Source organism: Herpailurus yagouaroundi, unplaced genomic scaffold, assembly GCF_014898765.1.
Source record: "Herpailurus yagouaroundi ecotype Mexico unplaced genomic scaffold, PumYag 163, whole genome shotgun sequence".
Classification (NCBI taxonomy): Eukaryota; Metazoa; Chordata; class Mammalia; order Carnivora; family Felidae; genus Herpailurus; species Herpailurus yagouaroundi.
The window spans coordinates 31,690,895-31,703,324 of record NW_024412404.1 but is presented as its reverse complement, the minus strand read 5'-3'; the positions used below and the strand labels follow the sequence as shown (position 1 = coordinate 31,703,324).

The window sequence follows — 12,430 nt, the reverse complement described above, 5'->3', positions numbered from 1 at the left end:
TTGGTGACAGTAGTGTTAGAGCCAAGGAATTCAGAACATCTGCCTCCCACCTATCCAGCCCATGTCCTGTCCTCCCTAGAATCTTCTCTGGGAAGGTACACCCAAATGGAACACATGGAAAGTAAATGGCCAAAACCACATGTTTGGCAGTTGGTTTTGAGCTTGAGGTCTCAGTCCACGGAACTCTAGTAAAGCCAACTGGACCGTATGAGCGCAATGTTTCATTTTCCCCCAGCTAGTTACCCAATCCTTCACCTGCCAGCTGCAGGGGAATCGAACACAGTGGAGAGAGAGAAGAGAGAGAGTATGGGAAAAAATGCGATTGTTTCCAACCCAGTGCCTGAGATGGCCTAAGCTTCATCTGGAGGCGTGGGTTCCGGCTTGGCTGTTGACAGAGAAGAGGGGGCGGAGCAGTGCAGAGAGCAAGCCCTGGGTCCTCTTCCCCCTCCAGCTGCAAGCCTGAGAGCAGGAAAGGAAAGCCACTTCCAAGTGCATTCCACTCCTGAGTGTGCATTCCCCTGCATGATGACCCTGCCCTGTGGTGTAAGTGGCCCCATCAGCATCCTGGAGTCAGACGACCAGACCAGTTCACACAATCACTGCTGCTTCCGGTGGTGTTTGCAGTGGGAAGGGGAAAAGGTGAAGAAGCCTGGGTGTGAACAGGGTAGAGGGATTAGAAGGAGCCTCTGGAGTTTGAGGCTCCTGGAGAATCTTACAAACCACTTGGTCTCATCCACACAGTTTGGAGATGACATTTATGTAAATGAAGTGAATTCTACCAGCAGGAGCAGGATTAGACAGAAGATCTCAATGGGGAAACCATGCACCGCACAAGTCCACCCCCACCCCCCGCAGCCCCCACTCCCCGTGCTCTGGGACCCATCATATAAACAAATATCCCGGAGAGCCTGAGTGGCTCAGTCGGTTAAGCATCTGACTCTTGCTCTCGGCTCAGGTCATGATCTCACAGTTTGTGAGTCTGAGCCCCGTGTCAGGCTCTGCGCTGACAGCGTGGAACCTGCTGAGGATTCTCTCTGTCTCTTTGTCTCTCTCTCTCCCTCTCCCTCTCCTTCCCTCTCTACCTTCTCCACCCCCCTCTCAAAATAAATAAATAAACTTAAAAAAATTCCAGCAACTGGCAGACTATCCCATCTTTAATAATCATGACATTTGCTTTTATGATGCAAATTTATGTTTATAAGAATTTTTTTTTTCCCTGAGCACGTCACATAGTCCCGGAAATTATAGAGAAGAATTGTTATTAAATTAGAGCTAACAATGGATATTTTTCTTTTTAGTTTGGGCTTCCAGGCCATGCCCACTGAAACATGTAAGAAACCAACTACTGTATGCGATGCGGTGGCTCTAAAGGCTTACGACTGCTTTTTCACAAACCGCTGTCCTCATTTAGCCACAGTCCATGGAGATGGAGAAGGTAGAATCTTCCCAACATAATGACTGTTCTTCAGAATAATTTCATAAAAATAGACCTAGCACAGCCCAGTTATTTCTACTCTTGTGAAAAACAAGTGAAGGGTCTAAAGCATGCCTTCAGGAACCAGTCCTGGGGGTGGAATTGGCATTGCTGTGATTCTCCTTATATTTCTGATTATGAAACCTATTTATGAAAATACCCAGAGAAGGTTTTGGAGGAAAAGCCACGAGCTAGGAGAAGATGGTGAGTGAGTGAGGAAAACCTGCTTTATGTAACCTGTTGAGCTGAAATTGGACCATGATACAAACACAACAAAATCATTGTAAGCAGGGACTCTGGGATTTCAGAGTTCTGTTAGAACCTGTTGATCTCTGGTTCAAGCAAGGTCAAGATCTAGCTTATTTCTCATTTGACAGAAATTGGGGCTGTGTCTTCCATCTCAGGGGTAGAGAGAGAAGCCATGCGGTTGTCCTCTTATGTGATAGCATCTGCTGTTGTAAAACTTGTATCCTCTACCCCTACTCTTTCCAATTATAAGGGTCAAGATTTTACCATCTGCTTAAGTCAATAGTAGGGCACGTGAAATTGTAGCATGGGAAATCTTAGATTTTGGACCCAGATTTTAGGGTTTAAGTTCTGAATTCACCACTTCTTAGATAAGGAACCTTGGGCAAGTTATCCCTTTCCTACTGTGGTTTCCCCACTTGGAAAAGAGGGATCTATTTAACCAACATCAAAGAATAGGTGTGATGATTATATGAGAGAGCATGGGCATAAAGGTGTAGCATAGAGCTTGGCACCTGTTAAGCTCAGTAAAAGCCAGTAGTGAAGTGCACCTAGCTTCTGGTACATTGTATGAATTTAAAAATATTTGCCTCCTTTCCCTTCCTTTACTCCTGAAATCCAACAGTCTACCTCTTAGGATCACATTGCTAGTGTGCACAATAATTGTTTTAAGCTAATTAAATGTTTTTATCTGTCACACATGTCTTTTATATTTTATGACTCAAATCACCAAATAAGCACAGATATTTTCTGTGACTAAGTCAGATTCTCTCAGTACAGGAAACAAAATTCCTGAGTGGGATGGAGAGACCAAGAGGCTCCTGAATGTGTTGATATTAGAGTAACACATTAGATCAGAATCCTCTTGGTATGGAAAAGTCAAGAGCTCTTTTCATTAGAGTTGTTTGGAAAGGCAGCCTGAGAATAACAGAAATGAGGACCCCTGGCTTAGAAACAAGGTAAGTATTTCTGGAAACCACATACATTCTTTCATTTAGTGAAACATATTCTCCTTATGAGCATAACACAACCGACCTCCCAGTGCTGTGGTGATGTGTCCTAGTCTTGCCAGGGCTCCCTTGGCACATTGCTAGAAGATATCAGAATTCTTTTCTGAGAGTTTCAATGACCTGTGGGGGACACAAACAGACTGTTTAAGAGAAAAATTGGTAATCAACTAGTCCATGTGCTTTTAATGGTAGAAATATTACATGAGAATGAACCTCAGAATGAAGGAGTATTCAGCATGTTTCCACTGGACCCTTTCTAACCATTTATTAGGCACTTCCTTATAGTCAGGCACTCTGCTAACCTCTCCCGTATGTTTTCTCATATAAGTCTTCCAACAGCTCTGGAATGCATTTTAAACACATGGAAAGAGGGGCACCTGGGTGGCTCAGTAGGTTAAGAGTCCCAACTCTTGATTTCAGCTCAGGTCATGATCTCACAGTTGTGGGATTGAGCCCCACATGGGGCTCCATGCTGAGCGTGGAACCTGCTTGGGATTCCCTTTCTCTCCCTCTGTCTCTGTCCCCCTCCTACTTGTTCTTTCTCTCTCTTTCTTTCAAAAGTAAATAAATAAAATTAAGCACAAAGAAACGGAGATTAAGAGACATTCAGAATGCAGCTTATTAATGGTGGTGCTCAGATTAGATTTTACATCTGACCTCAGGAATCAAATTCTTAACCATTATACTGCATGACTTTGCAAGTGAGTTCAAGGCATACACTTTGGATGGGTGGATGTCTTTACTTTCAACCAGTGATCAAATGTCAGTATTATACTCTACAATCCTGGGACTGCTGAAATAGTCTTAGGGGTATATACATTTGAGCAAAGACTTCCCTTCTCTGTCATGTTTTCAAGTTGCGAATCCTACAGAAGGAATTCTAGAATAAATTTGTGTCAGGGTGCTACCCATTTCCCTTAAACCAGGAACGGAACCAGACTCAGAGAAGTCTGTTGTCCCAACTCATTCACTGACCAACTTTCACTCAGTGCATTCAGTGCCGGCTATCTGCTGGGCGTGCTTCTAGGCACCTGTGACACGTAAGTGAGCAAGATAAATAAGGTTCAGTCTCTCCTTATATTCCGGTTTATATTCTAGGCTCTAAAAGTTCGAGAATCATCCTAGCTCTCCAAAGAAAAATGGCATTTGCTAGTTTGAAACTCTGCAATGGAGATGGTCCAATGACTTGATTGCCTTTGTAGACTACAGTGAAATTTCCTCTTTGCTCCTTGGGTCTAAGTAAATGTCAGGAATACTGAAAGGTTGGAACTGAATGGTTCTATCAACAAATCCATATTGATTGGATGTAGTGGCATAAAATGGACTCAGAAACCCATCACCCTCCAGGTATGCTGCTCTGCTTCTATCATTTGTGACCTATGTTGGTGCTTTTGGTGTTCACTGGCTTCTTCCATTGTCATAGCTATAAGTACAAATAGGGGCCTTAACCGTTGTTTACTCCTGCCCTGGAAGGTCACATATATGTGTCTAAAGGTTCTCTGCTAGGCAAACATTATGATAATTATGATAAGGAGTCTTTTTTTCCAGTATCAAAAAATGATGTCTCCCTTCAAAAACAAATGAAAACTCAAACACAGGGTTTTCTGAAATTCACCCTCTCGATGAACCCTCAGGTAATTTGACCATTCCTTTCTTTGCATCTCTGAGGTCACAAAGAAGAGGACAGTCAATGTTAAACTTCTGTTCTGACAAGAAGTTGAAATATAGTGGCTAAGTTCAGGGATCTTGAGGCTGGAATGCTTGGATCCAAATGTTTGACTCTGCCTCCAACTAGCTGTGTGACCTTGGAAAGTTACTTAACTTTTCTGTGCATCAGTGTTCTCATATGTAAAATGTGGATGATAAGAATAGTACCAATTCCATCATTTGCCTATGAAGACTAAATGAACAAAAACATACACAGCATTTAGAAAGGAGCCTGGCACAAGATGAGTATTCAAAGTTAGCTGTCATTGATTATAGGTTTTATTGCATTGTGAAGCCTCTAATCATCCTGACTTTTCTCTGTAATGTGTCTGCTCAGACTTACACCTGTGGATCCCTATAATAAACCATGTACTTAAGATTAGTCTGAGAATTCTCTGACCTGTTCTATTTCTTAAGCCCACAGGGCATTGTCTATGAGATGGTCATATCCCCTAGGTTCAAGGGCAGATAGGGATGGGGGGAGGGGGAGAAATGATGTGTGTTGTTTCCCATTTCCAGCACTAAATGGGTCGTTACTTTAATAGATCCTTAATTAAATTAGCTTCATCATTTGGGGAGCAACATCAGGAACTAAAACACAAGCTAAGGAGCTATAAAATTTCCTTGTTGTACCTAGTGGAACCTGAGGCCATTTGTTACCTTGAATTTGCCTAGTATTTAAAATATGGCAAATATTTTTAATTTAAAATTTTTTTATGTTTATTTTATTTTTGAGAGAGAGAGAGAGAGCGTGAGTAGGGGAGGGCCAGAAAGAGAGGGAGACACAAGATCCAAAGCAGGCTCCAGGCTCTGGGCTGTCAGCACAGAGCTGGATGCAGGGCTCAAACTCTCGACAGTGAGTTGCTTAACCAATTGAGCCATCTAGGCGTCCCAAATGTGGCAAATATTTTTTTGGAGACGATGGTCTGTATAATTGGTTTAGGTTAAAAAAGGCTCACTTAAAATGTACAAGATAGTTGCTGAAGTATTAGTGAGGGCAGCAGTAACTATATTTTAAAACTACTGTTTTTTCTAGGGGCACCTGGGTGGCTCAGTCAGTTGAGCATTCAACTGCAGCTCAGGTCATGATCTCAAGGTTCGTGAGTTTGAGCCCCACATTGGGCTCTGTGCTGACGGCTCAGAGCCTGGAGCCTGCTTCTGATTCTGTGTCTCCCTCTCTCTCTGTCCCTATCCCTCACGCTCTGTCTCTTTCTCTCAAAAAGAACATTAAAAAAATTTTTTTTAAATAAAAATAAAACTACTGCTCTTTCTAAATTGCCCTTCTTAGGGGTGCCTGGGTGGTTCAGTCAGTTAAGCGACCGACTTTGACTCAGGTCATGATCTCAGGGTTCACGAGTTTGAACCCCGCATCAGGTTCTCTGCAGTCAGCGCAGAGCCTGCTTCGGATCCTCTGTCTCCCTCTCTCTTTGCCCCTCCCCTGCTTGTTCTCTCTCTCTGTCTCTGAAAAATAAAATAAACATTTAAGAAGTAATAATAAGTTGTCCTTTTTAAATGTATAGGGACGAGGTCCCAGTAAGGAAGCATCCTTTCTAAGCACAGGGTAGCCAGAGCATGAAGCGCTATACCAAGGAACTCTCTGGTTGTTTGAATAAACCAGAGACCTGGTCTCTTACTAAGTTTTTGGGTAGGGAGATGATAATGGCTAGAATGACCATTTTGGGGACTCGGGGATTTTAGAAGTCTCCATTATTCTGTTTCTGATGCAGAAGGAGAAAGAATATGAAATCACTCCTGATAACACAGTCCACATACACAGATAGCAGTTCTCTTTACCCACAGCATGAATATTTAGTGAGAACGAACCTCAGTTTAACTTTGTCAGCAGGAGGATGCACCGTCTATTGTAACATGCAAGCTGCTAATAGCTAGGAGGGCAGGCCTGGCCTAAGGCAAGGAGGTTTTTGGTTTTCTTCTTTTGTTGAGAATATGAACACTTTCCTGAGCCAAATTTTAATTAAGTGGTGATGGAAACAAAATTTGGTGACCAGAGGTAGTATTCTCTCCCAACTCTTTTTATTCCAATATCTTTCCAACGTACTTATTGTGTGACTGAAGCTTACTTATCTCTCAGTGCCTTAGCTTCCTAATATGTGAAATGAGATGAATAGGGGCATCCCTTCCATGGGGTTTTTATCAGAACTCCATGATATGATATATGTAAAAGGTTTATGGTACCTGCTTGGTCACAGTAAGTGGTCTGGTAGACTGACCCTTGAACAACATGAGCGTTTGGAGCCCCATGCAGCCAGAAATTCATATATAACCTTAACTCCCCCAAAACGTAACTACTAATAGCCTACTGTGACAGGAAGCCTTACCGATAATATCAACAGTCAACGAACACATATTTTGTAGGTTGAAGGTATTATATACTATATTATTACAATAAAGTAATCTAGAGAAAAGAAATCGTTATTAAGGAAACCATTTGGAAGAGAAATCCATTTTTAGTAAAAAAATCCACACTTAAGTGGGTCTGCGCAGTTCAAACCCATGCTGTTCAAAGATCAACTGTATTTGCTTTTATTGCTGTTATATATTCATGTTTCATAAGTACAGTGTTTGGATGACCACATAGACTATTATTCCAACAGCTTCTCTGAAGAGAAAAAACCATCAAGAAGCATGGAAGTATGCTTCATCTCATTTTCCTCAGTGACTTACCCCAAATGGGGACCTTCTTGGTCCGGTCAACACACCCACAGCTGACTTAGATCTTTGAGGAGGGGAGCAGTCTGTGTAGGGCTGATCTTTTATTTCTAAACCTATTAAGTGATAGCAAACATCTTTCAGACACAAAGAAAAACCTAATTGAATGACTTATTTTATTTACCAGTATCACTTAGCCCCCAAGTGGTATTAGAGAACAATTTTGCTTTATTTTATTTTATTTTATTTTATTTTATTTTATTTTATTTTTTAAATGTTTATTTCTTTATTTTGAGAGAGAGAGAGAGCACACATGAGTCAGGGAGGGGCAGAGAGAGAGAACCCCAAACAGGTTCTGTGCATGGGGCCCCCTGGTGGGGTCGATCTCATGACCATGAGCTCGATAGTGACCTGAGCTGAAATCAAGAGGCAGATGCTTAACCAACAGAGCGACCCAGGTGCCCATAGGCTGTTATATGTACTACTGGAAATTTTAGATAAGGATCTGAACTTTAGAAATTCAGCAGCAAAATAAGGATATATGAAAAGCGTGCATCTCCTGTATCTATAATAATTCTGTACTTATTGTTCCTGAAGAGACATACAGGTTGTACTGTTCCTGTCACATCTGTCTTAAAAGAGTGGTTGGCGGACTTAAAGTGGTAAAATAGCCGAGAAAATAGTCAGGATGTATTCTGATTAAGCAAACTGCTGAGCCATATTTTGTTTGAGGGAAATAGAAGAAATAGGCTCTTGTCTCCTTATATCAAGGCTTCATATAAAGTGATCAAAAAGCCTTGTTTTCACCTTCTTGTCCCAGCTGTCTTGGGGTTTGGGCTCCTCCCAAGAGCAGCAAAGCAGAGGGAGAGGGAGTCTTGTTTTTCTCAGGAGAATGATGGTGAGTCAGCCGGCCAGCAGGCCTCCACTGCACGGGAACGCTCAGTCCTGCTTGCTCCCTCCTCCACCTGGTGTTCTGGCTGTCCCTGGATTAGCTCCTAGTGCTGTATGCTCTGCAACAGACTTCACCGTGGGGTTCTAGGCTCCCTGCCCCAATCTCCTGAAATTCTTGGCACTGACTGTGTTCTGTGGCCTACCGAGAAATATCAGAAACTGCATGATGACCCGGACCAGAAGCATGGAACCCCCCCATGCCTAGCTCCCCATAGTATGTAGTACTGAAATGGACAAAGAGGACTTGAGAAAGGAAGTGTTCCCTAATAGTGAGGAGTTAAAACAGCAGGCTTAAAGTATAGGTTCCTGCCACCAATATAGAATTAAGCTGGGCAGGGTTAAACAGAATACCAGGAAATAGAAGAAATTAGCCAATAATGAAGAGTAATTATCTATAGTGACACAGCGTAATTGCAATTACACAGCATAGAAGGCTTGCCGCTCAGGCATGGGGATACCTCATATACTCAGCCTTTCCCAACTGACCACAGAAAATGATTTGGGTGACTATTTTCACAGTTTTCCTAAAGATGACATAGAACATTCTAGATGCATAAGAGAGAAGTTAATTTCTGACATAGTAGATGCTTCAGGCCATTAGAACTTAATTCTCTCAGGTGAAGAGAGGGTCCCCATTGTTCTTGTACTTCATGGATGTATCTTTTTTTTTTTTTTTAGTATTTCAAGTTTTTATTTAAATTCTAGTTAGTTGACATATAGTGTAATATTAGTTTCGGGAGTTGGATTTAGTGATTCATAGCACCCAGTGCACATCACAACAAATGCCTTCCTTAATACATATCACCCATTTAGCCCATCACCCCCCCCCCACGTCCCTCCCCCCAGCAAACCTCCATTTGTTCTCTATAGTTAAGAGTCTCTCTTATGGTTTGCCTCTCTCTCTCTCTCTCTTTTTCTTTCCCCTATGTTCAACTGTTTTGTTTATTAAATTCCACATATGAGTGAAATCATATGGTATTTGTCTTTCTCTGACTTACTTCACTTAGTCTTGCTCCATCCACATCATTGCAAATGGCAAGATTTCATTCTTTTTTATGGCTGAGTAATATTCCATTGTGTATATATACCACATCTTCTTTATCCATTCAGCAGTCAATGGACATTTGGGCTCTTAACATAATTTGTCATTGTTGATAATGCTGCTATAAACCTTGGGGTGCATGTGCCCTTTGATACAGTATTTTTGTATCCTTTGGGAAAATACCTAGTAGTGCAATTGCTGGATTAGAGGGTAGTTCTATTTTTAACTTTTTGAGAAAACTTCATATTGTTTTCCAGAGTAGCTGCACCAGTTTGCATTCCCACCAATAGTGTAAGAGGGTTTTCCTTTCTCTTCATCCTTGCCAAAATCTATTGTTTCCTGGGTTGGTAATTTTAGCTATTCTGACTGGTGTGAGGTGGTATCTCATTGTGATTTTGATTTGTATTTCCCTGATAATGAATGATGTTGAGCATCTTTTCATGTCTGTTGGCCATCTGGATGTCTTCTTTGGAAAAGTGTCTATTCATGTCTTTTGCCCATTTTTTAACTGGATTATTTATTTCTTGGGTGTCAAGTTTGATAAGGTCTTTATAGATTTTGGATACTAACCCTTTATCACAGATGTCATTTGCAAATATCTTCTGTCATTCCTAAGGCTTCCTTTTAGTTGTTTCCTTCACTGTGCAGAAGCTTTTTATCTTGATGAAGTTCCAATAGTTTATTTTTGCTTTTGTTTCCCTTGCCTCCAGAGACATGTCTAGTAAGAAGTTGCTATGGCTGGTGTCAAAGAGGTTGCTGCCTGTGTTCTCCTCTAGGATTTTGATGGTTTCCCGTCTCACATGTAGGTCTTTAATCCATTCTGAATTTGTTTTTGTGTATGGTGTAAGAAAGTGGTCCAGTTTCATTCTTTTGCATGTTGCTGTCCAGTTTTCCCAGCACCATTTGTTGAAGAGACTTTTTTTTCCATTGGATATGCTTTCCTGCTTTGTCAAAAATTAGTTGACTATATAGTTTTGGGTCCATTTATGGGTTTTCTACTCTCAAAGATGTATCTTTTTCAAAGATAGTAATGTAGATAGCCTATGGTTGGGGATGACTGTTTGGTCAGGGAGTAAGGTATATTTTCCTCATCCCCTGACCCAGGGCAGGTTTTGGATTTCATACAACTGTGAAGTACCATTCGTTCATTCACTCAACAAATAACTATTCATCTCCTTTCCTTTTCTAGGCATTGTGCCAAGAACAGGGGATATAATGATGAACAAGAAAAAGATACAAACAAATAAGGGATGATCTGTGCTACTTTGAGGAAAAACTCAAAGCGACCAGGAAAGAAAGAAAGATGATGGATCCGGGAGCATGGTGGGTGTGTTGGGAGGTAGACATACTTCAAAGAGGGACGTTACTAAGCATACACAAATGTTGTTGACCCAGCTTGGCCGCCGCACCTATCTGGAAGGTGACGGTATAGCCATTCAGGCAATGTTTATGTATTTATGCACAAAAAAAAAAAATGTTATCTCTCTGCCTCACAGGTATTTTAAGAACACAAGCAATTCCTTCTGTGTATCACTGCCATGATGCTGGAAACACTGCATCGCCAGTAACCAGCAGAGAGCCTGGGACATAGCAGGCATGTGATCATGTCGAATAACAACACTCACGAATAAATGAAAGGCACTTTTAGAACAATAGGATGTTGAATTTATGGTGTCATAAAATAAATCAGTTCCACATTTTGTCTATTGTTGAATTTTTGGCGACTATGAAACACCTTCCTTTTCTTCTCGATCTTATTTACTGAAGCCAAAGCAATCACAGAGAATGTAAACTTCTTTAAAAGGTTGTACTTCTCTTTCCTGTAAAAGGGAAAAACCTGCTGGTATAGCATGTCTTGTGTGTGTGTTGGCTTTAGCTGTGTTGCTTCAATTCCAGAAGTCGTATACTTCTGCAGTGATAACAGTATCAGACATCTACCCTTAGAATGTTTTCAAATTCCAATTTATTTCTACATTTAGTCCTATAATTTATTCCTATATTTAAGGACCTTGCAATGCTTTAGAGATTTTCTTTTATCTTTAAACAACTCTAAAGCTTGCAACACAATTTTCTCCTCTAAAGGGTCTGTGCTATTTATGAAGCAATCATTTTGACATTTCTTGAATTTATTTTAGAATAAGAAAAATCACATATTTATTAACCTGGTAGAATGATATGTGAAGAGTTAATTTCTGGAAGATCAACAATTTGACACACCAGTAGGACTGATGCATGATGCTTAATTTCAATTGTCAACGTGGCTAGGCTATTGTGCCTAGTTGTTGGATCAAACACTAGTCTAGATATTGTCAGGAAGGTATTTTGTAGATGTTATTAACATTTACAATTACAGTTGACTTGAGATGAAAGAGCCCTTGATAATGTGAGTGGTACTCACATAATCAGTTGAAGATCTTAAGTATAGAAACTAAGGTTTTGGGGAGAAGAAAGAATTTTGCCTTGAGACTGTAACATAAAAATCCTGCCTGTGCTTTCCAGCTTGCTGGTCTTCCCTATAGATTTTGGACTCAAGACTGCAACTCTTGCCTGAATTTCTAGCATACTGGCCTGCCTTAGGAGTTTTGGGCTTACCAGCTCCCACAATTGCATGAGCCAATTTCTTGAAACAAATGTCTTTATTTATAAAATATATAAATATGGAAATATATTTAAAATATATAATATTTAAATATATAATATTTAAATACATATTATATTTTACAAAAATAAAATATACCCTATTGTCTCTCTCTTATCTCTTATCTGTATATCTGTATATCCCTACATATATGTGATTCTTCTTCTCTGGGGAATTCTGACTGATATAGGCTGTTTGATTCTTCTCTCCTGAAACTGTGTCTCCAGTCAGATCAGGGGAAAATTTGTAACAGTTTCTAGACTTCTACTGCTTTGATGGGAGACCAGAGGGTTGAAAGCAGGCTGAGAGAGTGCTGTACATTTCAAGCCGCCCCCTCCCCAAAGGAGAGGAGCTTGGAGCTGGGGAGAGGAACATGAGCACACCCATTCATGTGATTCATCAGTTCTCTATTTAGCAAACCAGAAAAATATGGGGAAGATTTTGAACCTTCATAAACTCCTCTGGTTTCCTTCTAATAACAGCATGTTTTATTTTATGTCAAGGAACATCTCCCTCTTCATAAAAATCATATTACGCTTTTAGCATTAGCTAGGGTCCTGCATGAGAGGAGTCAGGGTGGATCTCAGGGCAGGTGGTTTTTGTTCTTGTTTGTTTGCTTTTGTTTTTGTTATTTAACCAGGACTTTACATAATATTAAAGTAGCTGGAAGCTGGATTATTATTTCCACAGGG

The 12,430-nt window shown here is 40.7% G+C and overlaps 1 long non-coding RNA gene across 1 annotated transcript in view; it reads left to right on the top strand.

Moving 5' to 3' along the window:
- LOC121036981 (uncharacterized) overlaps positions 1 to 10,802 on the top strand; it is a 29,153-nt gene extending 18,351 nt beyond the window's left edge. The window contains exons 4-5 of the long non-coding RNA XR_005793555.1: positions 10,290 to 10,423; positions 10,597 to 10,802. This is a non-coding gene — a long non-coding RNA (uncharacterized LOC121036981). The remainder of the gene's footprint in view (positions 1 to 10,289; positions 10,424 to 10,596) is intronic.
- The last annotated feature ends 1,628 nt before the right edge of the window (positions 10,803 to 12,430 follow it).